General features: G+C 44.1%; 1 long non-coding RNA gene across 1 annotated transcript; it reads right to left on the bottom strand.

Moving 5' to 3' along the window:
* Positions 1-1,086: 1,086 nt before the first annotated feature.
* On the bottom strand, positions 1,087-10,018 carry LOC122489330. The gene is made up of 5 exons (XR_006298893.1): positions 9,844-10,018; positions 8,900-9,110; positions 3,418-3,589; positions 2,149-2,281; positions 1,087-1,502 (listed from the first exon to the last, which is right to left on the bottom strand). It is a non-coding gene; the product is annotated as an uncharacterized LOC122489330 (long non-coding RNA).
* Positions 10,019-11,972: the final 1,954 nt, after the last annotated feature.

Below are 11,972 nucleotides of genomic sequence, written 5' to 3'. Positions count from 1 at the left end.
AAGGTGTAAGCTGACCGCATCCTTTATAGGCATGTGGATCAGCCAGCTGGCAAGTCCTGGCCACCACTCTCGCCAGGCAATCAGCCAACAACCCAGCACTCCAGGCAAGATTCATTCCCACTGCAACATTTATTCTATTTTCTTTTTTAAGGTGTTAGCTGCATTCTGCTAATTGGGACCTTTTGCAAAGTCTTTCAGGCACTTTGAAGTGTCCGTTCTCCCATCAATTTCTGGTGAAAATTTATAGTCCTGTCACATGGGTCTTCAGCAAGAAATCTGTAAAAAGAGTGAAGGTGATTTTTTTTTTCTTTACCTAACTCAGTGTAGCAGAAATGAGGCAGGGGAACTGTCAGTCATTTCTAAGGATGACAATTTTCACTGCTTGACAATCGCAAATGTAAAATTCCACTTATTTGATGATATGCCTGTGTAGAGCCCATCCCCCAGAACCAATGATAAGTGTTGAACAGCAGGTTTGGGGCCTTTTGCTTAGGCATGATAATTTAGGGAAATAGTTAGCTCATCAAAATTGGCCGGGTGCCCTGTTTTCATATTATCCAGACAGAAGTCACTGAACCACAACTTTGCTGCTTAGAAACAGGCACTAAAAGGGAGGGAGTGAGGAACTATGAATAGTTAGCCGGTCACCAATCATGAAGTGTACTTTACACTCAAGGATAAACTGATACATGTTAAATTATGCCTGAAGGTATGTCTGGAAGAGCACTACAGAAGATCTGCTGGCTGGATTCTGGTCTTTCCCCACCAGATGACCTTAAGGAAGACCCAGGACTCTCGGAACCAGGGGTTCTTTGCGTGTGAAAGAGAGAGTGCTGATAGATGGCCTGCAAGTTCTAAAGGATTATGTTCTGAGGACTTGATTGAAGAGCCACATCCATCATTTCTCCATCCGGGTACACCTTACTTTAAAACGTCACTCTTGGGGCGCCTGGGTGGCTCAGTCGGTTAAGCATTGGCCTTCGGCTCAGGCCATGATCTCATGTTTCATGGGTTCAAGCCCCGTGTCAGACTATTTGCTGACAGCTCAGAGCCTGGAGCCTGCTTCAGATTCTGTGTCTTCCTGTCTCTCTAATCCTCCCCCTCCCTCTCTCTCAAAAATAAATAAAACTTAAAAAAAAAAAAAAGGAAATAAAATGTCATTCTTCAAAACTATACACCTACAATTCATTAAGCAACAACTATTTTTTAGTCTATACCTGTGGTTCAGCAGAGTACACCCTCTGTGTCGCCTGAAGAAGTTTCAAGTGCTCACCATGGGTGAAAAAAGGCCAGGAGCAAATACCCACAGATGAGATAAATCAGAGAGGTGCAGAGTACTGTGGGGTTTGGAAAATCAGATGCAACCCTCTCCAGATCCTTTGTTCGGATACTGACTCCAGGAGAGCTGGTTGGAGACTGCAGCCTGGTTTCATGGAGCAGCTGGCATTTGATGAGAACCTTGAGTGAACGTGAGCTTTCTGAGAGACGGGACTGGGGAAATTCTAGGCAGAGAGAGCAGAATAAACACAGATGCAGACACAAGAAAGTTCAGACAATATTGAAAGAATTCCTGAACTCAGACACCTAGGGACCACAAATCCAATGTGCTTGCAATCCAGGTTAAGGCATGAATTTATCTTTTCCACAAATATTTATTGAATACCCACTCTGTAGGACATACCACACGTGGCGTTATAGGGCATCCAAAGATGACTCAGGACGTTCAAACACAGGTTTCAACTAGGATTTTAAATAACAAAAAGAAATACATGCATATTTTGCATAAAATATGGAAGACAGAAGAGGACAAAGAGCTAAATTAGAAATCACCTCCCTTATTTAAGTTTATAGACTTTGAAAGTAATGTCTCATCTAGCACACAGAAGCAAAGATACAAATTTGGATGAATACAGAAGCAATCACTGATTAGCTCAAAGCAACATTTAAATTGATCTTTCCAGTGAAAAGGCATTAGAAAAAGCAATCTAAAGAACACCTGTTTAGATGCACTAGAATCAACAATTAGGTTCTTCAGGGAATGAGGAGTTTTCAGCTGCCTTTACTCCAGTGAGAGGCAATAGAGCTTAGCATTTTTATTACTGTAATCAAGAACATATAAGGGGGCCAGAGGAAAATATTCACACCCACCTCTTAATCTTGAAGAGGAGGCAAGTTCCTTAAGCCACTCACTTAATTAAGCACAGGCTGGGGCTGGGGGGAGGGGATCCTCTATAGGATTCTCTGTGACTCTTCTTCCTCTTTAAGAAATCTAAGCTTTAGACTTTAGAGTAAAAGGGGGAAAAAAAATCAGTTTCAACTTTGGGACCCAAAGAGACCCAAGCAGTGAATGTGACTGATGGAGACGTGGAAGAGGCAAGCTCAGTGCCTCCAAATGGTCTCTAGGCTAGAGTGGATGGTGCCATTCCCAACAGGTCAGTTTGAATAGGCACTGCCCAACTCCAGGGAGCGCCATTCGTGGAGACCGTGATGGGCATGTCAAGTGGGAAACCATGTCTTTACTCCTTGCTGCCCCCTCTTCAGATACCTTCCTAATAATAATAATAATAATAACAGTAACAATAACCACTAACATCTATTTAGTGCTTACTACATGCCAGATGCCATGCATTTTACGTGCGAAATCCCATTGATTCCTTGCGAAAACTCCATGAGCAGGTAATATGAATATCCCCATTTTGTAGATACTAGAGTAATCAATCACATGATAGATGTATTATCCCGACTGGGGCACTTTTGAGAGCAAAAGAAGGTGCCATTACTACTGACCCTGGGACAACAGGTATAAACCAGGCTTGACTCAGGTGAACCAGAGCATGTGGTCACCCTACAGGTAAGGCTGCTCAGGTGCAGAGTCAAGGCCAAGGATACTTTGCAGTGTTAGCCTCAGAAAGTTTCCACTGAACAGCTTTTGTCTTGTCCCAGGACTTCCTGACCATCAGGGTTTTCATCTATAAAATGGGGGTAATGACACAACTTCCTACAGTTACGTCAGGATTTAATCAGGGAGAAGCACCTGAGCTATGGACAGGAGCTCAATGTCAAACCACTAAAAACCTCAGCTGCCTTCCTCCTTCAGCCTCCCTGTGGAACCTAGGCCTCTGTGTAGCCTCAGGCAAAGCCTTTTCACCTCTTCGCCCTCAGTTGGTTCTTGGATATAAGAATGAGGATGGACCGGGGGTAAAACATCACTTTCAACTCTGACATTCCTTTTTCTCTTATTCTTCTGGAATTCATCTCTATTCATCCACATGCAGCAAGAGGAATGCCTATCTCTTCTGTTTTTAGTTTAGAGAAAGGAGTCCTTCTGTTTATGCTGATCTTCCTTCTTTAGTGCTTTCCCTAGATGGTGGGAAAGGTGAACCCGGAAGCCTTTTCTCTCTCTCTTCTTTGCATTACCTTTTGCTGGTGCTGGAGCTCCTTATGTGGATTGCTTTTCAGTATGGGGTGGTAATACCAGGGAGCAAGCTGACAGTCTGGTCAAGCATCCCATTTGGATGCAGCTGGGGGGAATTTATTCCCCTGCAACCTCATGCCTAGGACCTTGTCCTTCCTTGGAGCCACAAAATGTCTGCATGAGAAAAAATATGCCACAAATTGCCTTCAAAGGTCACATTATAATGCCAATGTGAGGACCTTTCTTCCTAAGAATAAACAGTTGAATTTAATTGCGAATGAAACACATTAATGAATCAAAGGGGGCGAGAGGAGGGAAGAGCACACCGGCTTGTGGTGGGAGAGGTTTCCTTGAACCCACCACACACCCTCGTGGCAGATTGGCCTCCAGAACAGTCAAGGACATTTGGGCACACCTTTTTCTTCCCTTCCCCCCTCCCTCCCCTCCATATCTCAAAGATATTAATTGAGCACGCACAGTGTTATATTCAGGAACTATGCCAGGCTCTGAGGGTTGGAATAAATGGAAAATAGACATGGTCTCCACCTTCACAGAGCTTCCACTGTAGGAATGAGAGAAATGTAAATCTAATTACCCCCATGAAAATGTGTCAGAGGAGAACCCTGAGAAGTGCCATGGAGGAAAAAGACATGGTGCCATAGTGAGGGCTGACCTAGTTAGGGAGGCTGGGCAAGGTCTCCCTGAGGAAGTGATGAGGCTCCTGTGGAGACGGGAAGGATGAGTCGGCATTCCGGCATTTCGGACAGAGGAAGCAGCTTGTGTAAAAGCCCTGAGGTGAGAGGAAGCTCTGAGGGTTTGAAGAACTGAAAGAAGGTCAGAGAGTCTGGAGCTCTGAGAATAGGGGGATGGGGTACAGGATGGGGCTGGAGAGGGAGACAGGGCCCAGCCCAAGCCCAGCCCTGTCAGCCTCTTTAAGCATTTAGGGTTTCTCTAAAAGCCACAGGGAAATTCTCCAAGTGTTTTCAGCAGTAAGTTGAAGGATCAGTTTATTTGAACATGATTTGCTCCAGGAAAATAGGTTCAAATGAGTCAAGAAAGGAAGCAAGGGAATAAGGAAATAAGGAAAAATGGTAGCTAATGTTTATGTAACATGTTTTACTACGGACCCAGTATTGTTCTATGACCTTTATACACAGCTTATTTAATTCTCACGCAGCCCTATGGGCCAGATGCTACTGTCCCCCACTTTTCACAGAAGAAGAGATTGAGACACAGAAAAATTGGGCCAGCACTGTTTGGCTGGAAAGTGCTGGAACCAGACTGTGACCCAGAGGTCCATCTCTAGATAGCACTGCTTGGACAGCACAGATGCTCCTTCCTGCCCTCAGGCCAGGCAGAAGCTGTGTTGGTGTGGGGGTGGTGGTGGCGTTGTGGGGGGTGGGCTGGGGGGGCGGCTTGTACCAGGTTAGCAGCTGTGGAGAGACAGGCCCTAGAGCTATTAAGTAGTAGGAGCTGAAAAGACTCAGGCCGGTGGTTGAGTGAGGAGAATCCCAGGTTTCCCTGTGAGTAAGAAGGTGGGAGGGGTTGCAGCAGAGGAGGCTACAGTGTTTTGAGGAGGGGAGCTTGGGTGGATTGTGGGGACATCCATACACTTGTGGACTTAAGGAAAAGAAAACCGCTTCGAACACTCCTGTTTTTTTGTTTTCCTCTTACTGGGAATTCTGCGAGGTCTGCTAAGAACTCACTACTTTAGTTCTCTTCGTTTCACAGCTAAGTCGACGCCATTTCTTTTGCTGCTTCATTTATTCAACTTGGTGTTTAAATTCTTTTCATTTCTAAAAGGTCTGCTCTCACTCTGACTGCATTCCTAGAAATTCTGTCTGAATTTTGCTTGGATTCACAAACTCGTTGATTCCATCCCCCCTTCTCAGAATTAATCTGAACAAACAGCCATGTTTTCTAGCTTCCAAACACTTTGTTTTCTGCCAACAATCGACACTTGTGATTCTGACACTGGTCAGCCTTGAGCCTTGGAATGTGTATACTATTTGATTTCAACAGTGCACTTCAGGTGCCTATGTGTTAAAATTTAAGAAATACAAACTGTATGTGTACAGCAGCCACGAAAATACATTTTTAAATACACAGTTCCCACTGTCTTGCCTCAAGATTATTTTTGGAAAACTTGCTAAAAACAATCTTCTCACAGATTTTTTAGTTCAAACTACTGGACTACAAAAACCAATCTGGCAGAGTTGTTCTCTGACACACATATGTGCATTTTACACACACAGGGTTTTAAAAAAGAAGACGAGGGGATGCACTATTACAAATTTTCTGTAAATTTTAATATCTATCACCAGAGGGACAACACTAACAAATTAGTTAGAATTGTAATTCTAACTCCATAGGGTATTTCTGGCTAAGCTACTTCCTCCATAATGATTCCACAAAAGCAAAGACTCTATTTACACTTCTTCGTTAAAATGCATCGTGAGGGGCACCTGGGTGGCTCAGTCGGTTAAGCATCAGACTATTGATTTGGGCTTGGGTCATGATCTCCTGGTTCGTGAGTTCGAGCCCCACGTCAGGCTCTGTGCTGACAGTGCAGATCCTGCTTGGGATTCTCTCTCTCCCTCTCTCTCTGCCCCTGTCCCTCTCTGTCTCTCTCAACATAAATAAATAAACATAAAAAAAGTATTTTACAAAATGCATTGTGAAATGGGGGATGGTCATGCATACATCAGTACCTGCAAAGGTTATCTGGTACTTAGCTGTGGGAGGGGGCACAATGATGTTTTAGGAGGGCATAAGCTCCGTCTTAAATTTGAATCTTATTGGAGGAATCAGAACTAAAGAAACAAGGAAGAGAGGAAGAGAGCTTCAAGCCAAGACCTGAAGGATGAGTAGCAGTTATCCTGGAGAAGAAAATAAGAAGAAAAAAGAAGAGGCAGAGGGAATGCCATATTTAAAGACTCAGAAGAGGGCAAGAATGTTAGGCATTAGAAAACTATAGCAAGTTCAGTAGGTCTGGATCTTAGAATGCAAGAGGGTGGTTAGTGAATGAGACCAGGTCACCACGGGTCTTGTAACCATGGTAAGGAATTTGGAATTTATCCTAAGGGTAGGAAGAAGCCCTTGAAAAGGGCTATAGCAGGCAGTGTGGAGAATTGAATGAGAAGAAGCTATTGTAACTCCTCAGAGAAAATGGTGGCCTGAGCTAGTATAGTAGCTGAGGAGGAAGATTCAAAGGGTAACTGCAAGGTTGGCCACAGAGGGCAGGGGAGGAGCACGGTGACAGGGCCACTCCCAAGTCTCTGGCTTGGTCAACTGGTTGGATGACAGAGCCATTGCCTGAGAGAGAGAGAGAGAGCACTGGGGACAGAAAGTTTTCAGCATGCTGAAGCTGAGCTGCCCACAAGACCCCCAAAGTGGATGACCAGTACCAGCAGTTAGTTACTTAATCAGTTACTTAGTTGTTGAGGGATCTAGACAAAAGATACAGGCTTGGCAACTGAAGCTAGCTGGAGGAGCAGACGAGAATGCTCGAGAAGGTGTCCGGTGATTTTAGCAACACGGAAGTCACATGAGATTTTGGAGGAGCAAGTTCAAGGAGCGTGGTAGAGACAGAAGGCAGGTTGCAGAGTGAGCACAGGGAGCAGGTAATAGGCAGTGTAGGCAACTCTTTCAAGAGGTTAAACCCAAAAGAGGAAAAGAGGGTCTGGGGCAACTGCCGAGTGGTGGTTTAAGATCCGGGAGACTCTGGTGAATTTAAAGGTCAGTGATAAAAACTCAGGAGGGAAGGTGGGGCTATGTGCTGAGCAAAGAGTGCAAGGACCTAGGGGAAGCTGAGGACAGCCTCCAGAGACTGAGGAGGATACAGAACGTGGAAAGATGAGTGTGAGGGAGGAAAGAGCATATGCTTGGCTGTGGGGACAGGTTAAAGGTGTTCCCACTGAGGGTTCTATTTCTCTGTTAGTGCAAGGCAAGAAAATCTGTTAAGAAGGAATTCATTCTTTCCCTCACAGTTAAAAAAACCCAAAGTGAAACAAAATTTCATTTTTCACCTATCAGATTGGCCAAAATAAAAATATTCACTAATAAATTATATTATCAATGACTGGGAGGAGTATAACAGTGTAAATTCATACAATCTCTTTAGACCGCAAGTCTAAAGTCAGAACCCTGTTGTGAACCAGTTTTTCACTTAACCCGTGTCTTGAAGATGGTTCCACAGCCACACAAATAAATCCACCCCACTGTGAAGCACACCTTATTTAATCCGTTCCTTGTGCACACTTCTTGACATACATATGAGAGTGTCTACTAGGGAAAATGTGTAGCTGTGAACTTGCACTCTGTTCACATCATGATGGTTGGTATTACGGGTCAAGTCTACTGGCCATGGGGGCCTAGACTAAGCATTATTTCTAAGTATGTCTGTGACGGCGTTTCCAGATGAGATTAGCATTTGACTCGCTAAACTCCCCTCATAATAAATCTATTTATCTATCTGTCTATCGTTCTGTTTCTCTAGAGAACCTTGACAAATATAATGTCCTTGCCCATTTTTCTACTAGGTTGTTGGTTTTTCCCCTATTGATTTTTTTCTTTTAAGACTTTTTAAAAGTTTATTTATTTTGGGAGAGACAGAGAGGGACAGGGGCAGAGAGAGAGGGAGAGAGAGAATCCCAAGCAGGATCTGCACGCTCAGTGCAGAGCCTGATGCAGGGCTCAAACTCACCAACTATGAGATCATGACCTGAGCTGAAGTCAGATGCTTAACCAACTGAGCCACCCAGATGCCCCTTTTCTCTACTGATTTTTAAAATATTTTTTTAACTGTTTATTCATTTTTTGATAGAGACAGAGAGTGAGTGGGGGAGGGGCAGAGAGAGAGGGAGACAGAGTTTGAAGCAAACTCCAGGCTCTGAACTAACAGCACAGAGCCCAATGCTGGGCTCGAACTCATGGACCTTAGGATCATGACTTGAGCCGAAGTCGGACGCTTAACCGACTGAGCCACCCAGGCGCCCCTGTACTGATTTTTAACAATGGAGAAGGTTTGAAGTAGGCTCCATGGAAGAGAGAAAAGGGCTGAAGAGGATTGGTGTTTAGGGCACCGTCCAGGCTCCTCCCTCACTGCTTTGGGAGCTAATAATAGAGCTCTGCAGGCCTCCTTGAATTGAACAGATTTTCACTGAATTGTCTGTTTGCAGCCCTCGCCTGTGATTTCTTTCTCCAAAAGGTTTACAATTCCCTGAGGCCATTGCTGACCAACAGGTCTGCAGTCAGAGTAGGAAGGAAGGAAGGCCCTATTCTTTGAGTTCCCATTGTGGGCCTGTGAGTGGGTGCGGGGAGAAGCTGCCTAAATCTCTGAATCAGCTCTGGGAATGGACTTGAGAGCCTCCGTGCTGGGTTTTGGTGTTTACTCTGGGCACCAGTTTCCCCTACTTGATCTAAACGGTGTGACCTTCCAGACCCCCAGTGAACCGACCTATGTCCCCTCTGCTAGATGCTGACCTTCTGGATGCAGGTCTCGATGTTGTCCACCCCCAGCTGGGTGCCTTCATACATATAGTGACAGCTGCTCTTCTTGTTCACACATAGTTTTAGCCCAAAGGGGAGAGAGCAGAGGGCTGAGGATACAGGGTGGGCCTGGTCTTCCACAGCAGGTAGCCATTTCTCTCCAGCTCTTTTGCATTTTTTAGAGTCCACAGATGAAGTTCAAGGCCTGGAGGGTGGGAGAGACCAATTATTTCCAAAACTCCTCCACAGAAAGCCAACAAAGTACCCTTTCCCAGGGCAGAACTCAGAGCTTCCTACTACACATGAAACCTCAAAGTGGTGTGAATTGTTTTGCAAACTGTCATCACAACATACAAATGACACATTTAAAAATGCTCTAAGTAATAAAAGGATGTAAACACATTTCAATCATTTATTAGCACATGTGATGTGCCAGGTGCTATGCTAAAAGGCTTTACATACATTGGCCCTTAAACAACCCTGTAAGATAGCGACCATTATTATCTCCATTTTACAGATGACCAAAGTGAGGCTTAGGGTGGTTAAGTAACTTTCCTTAAGTCACAAGGCTAGTAAGTGACAAAGCAGGCATTTGAACTTATACTAAGGTGGAAAACTGTAAACACAACATCAGACATGGGCATTGTTCATCCTACGGATTCCCCCATCAATGTAGCTGTGGCCAGGGAGGCCCTGACTGGCAACAAGTTGATGTTTCTCAATACTCTGCAGATTCCTCTTTTCCTAATAAAGTGCACTGCCTAACACTTCTGCACCAGGAAACTTAGACCCATCACATGTTCTCAAAAACAGCCCCACCTCATTAAACAGACACTTTAAGTCCACCCAAGCCTCCCTTGTCTGGTGACCAGATGAACGACTTTCCCTGGTGGATGATTTCTCAACCTACTGCAATAGTTATGAAAAGGGACATTCACATCACAGCTCCTAATATCCAAATGCATTAGAAAGTCTAGTATTTTTCAGCTGAAGTTTCATTACCATTGCTTGTAAGTTCCACTTCTTTAATTAGAAATAATTTTGGGGGCACCTGGGTGGCTTAGTCAGTTGAATATCCGACTCTTGATTTCATCTCAGGTTGTGATCCCAGCGTGGGGCTCTACATTGAGTGTAGAGCCTGTGTGGGATTCTCTCGCATGTGCTCTCTCTCTCTGCTTCTTTCTCTAGAGAGCTCTCTCTCTCTCTAAACAAACAAACAATTTCTTGTCCCCACCTCCTATCCAACCAACCCTTTTGCTTGTGAGTAGAGGTTTAATCTTGGAATCCAGGCATCCATGGAGTTTTGACTTTGAGTTTACAGGTGCTGGGGTGCAGAGCCATAACTAGAATCCAGAGGGACAGATTATTTTCTTTTTCAACCGCCTTGATGGCTGAAGGTGCAAACCATGTCACTATGTAACAGCTGGAAAGGAAATAGAACACAAAGAAAAGAAAATGACACACCCCTTAACCTACTACTTAAAAGGACAAACATTCAAAACATGTGGACTGTGGAATTCTTTTTTAACCTTTTACTTCATAAACGTTGTTAATGAGAGGTCTCACTAAAACTGTTTTTTAAAGTTTTAACTTCTATTGTTTAGGTTGATGCTGACCTTTACATATATTTTTAAGTGTTTATTTACGTTTGAGAGAGCACTTGTGAGGGAGGGGCAGAGAGGGTGGGGAAAGTAGCATCCCAAGCAGGCTCTGCTGACTGGCAGTCAGCCCAACGTGGGGCTGCAACTCACAAACTGAGAGATCATGACCTGAGCCAAAGTCAGGTGCTCAACTGACTGAGCCACCCACGTGCCTGCCCCCCACCTTTCTTCATAATACACACTATTGTAAGGGACATTTATGAATAGTGAACCACATGGAAATGAGAATGTGCTGTTTTCAGTAAATTATTATAGCCTATTAACTTCCCCAAAAGACTGGCAATTTTGTAAAATTCTTCCAATATCTGTTTTAATTTGTTTCAAGAACCCAACATTTAGAAAATTCTTTCAAAATTTCTCAAGCTACAAGTAGTACGTGACTTCTGAAATGCTAAAAATGCCCAAATAGTACTCTGTTGTTCAATGCTCTCTCTCCATTGCAAGTTCCCAAGTCATTATTGTAAATGTCTTCAGGGTGGGGAGAAATGAAGCTTTTTTTCCACAGGCGTGGAGGTGACTCCAATCATAATTTTTAGTTACTAATAAAGAAAAGGGCAGCCAACTGAAATGGCCCAAGATAAATGGTTGTTGAAACTAGCATTTCTTAAAATTGGTATGGTTGGAATCTCAAAGGGTTAGAAATAATTTACAAATGGTAAGTCATAGAGGAAGCTAAAATAGGCCTAATAGGAACACAGCTTAGCATCCCCTGGTTGGTGCCTCTTTGAGCAAGACAACAGGGACTGCCCATCGGAGGTTTCCAAGTTTGAGGAATACACTTCTTAAAATTCTGTTTTGTTTTTTCTCTTAAGGGGGGTAGGTGTATAAGGGCATAGTAGGAAGGGAATGTTGCCAAGTTAGAAAACTTCGCAGCATAATATCCAAATGGATGTGAACTAAATTTAATGGCAACTGCGCCCAAAGAAGGTCATTTCAAGAGGAAAATCCCAATTTATGCATGGCCAGGGTTACAGAGCTCAATGGCAACTCCTTTGAAGTTCTAAGAGCTGTTCTTTTGGGTTTCTTCCCTCCCCTTCTTTCTCCACCCCACCCTCATTCCTAGGGTATACTGTGATGTGATGTAAAAGAAAGCCATGTGTGGAGTGCCTCGGTGGCTCACTCGGTTAAGCGTCTGACTTGGGCTCAGGTCGTGATCTCGCGGTTTGTGGATTCCAGCTCCACATCAGGCTCTGTGCTGACAGTTGAGCTGTTTCGGATTCTGTCTCCCTCTCTCTCTGCCCCTCCCCTGCTCACTCTGTGCGTGTGTGTCTCTCTCTCTCAAAAATAAACAAACAGTAAAAAAAAAAAATGTTTTTTTTTAAAGAAGGCGATGTCTGAAGAACATGTCCTCCCCCAAGAAAGGTATCACATTGGCTATGATAGAGGAGCCAAAAGTGTCTTTGTAG

Source organism: Prionailurus bengalensis, chromosome A1 (genome assembly GCF_016509475.1).
Source record: "Prionailurus bengalensis isolate Pbe53 chromosome A1, Fcat_Pben_1.1_paternal_pri, whole genome shotgun sequence".
Lineage (NCBI taxonomy): Eukaryota > Metazoa > Chordata > Mammalia > Carnivora > Felidae > Prionailurus > Prionailurus bengalensis.
Note: the sequence above shows the minus strand (reverse complement) of the source record. Positions and strands in the feature narration are given on the sequence as shown.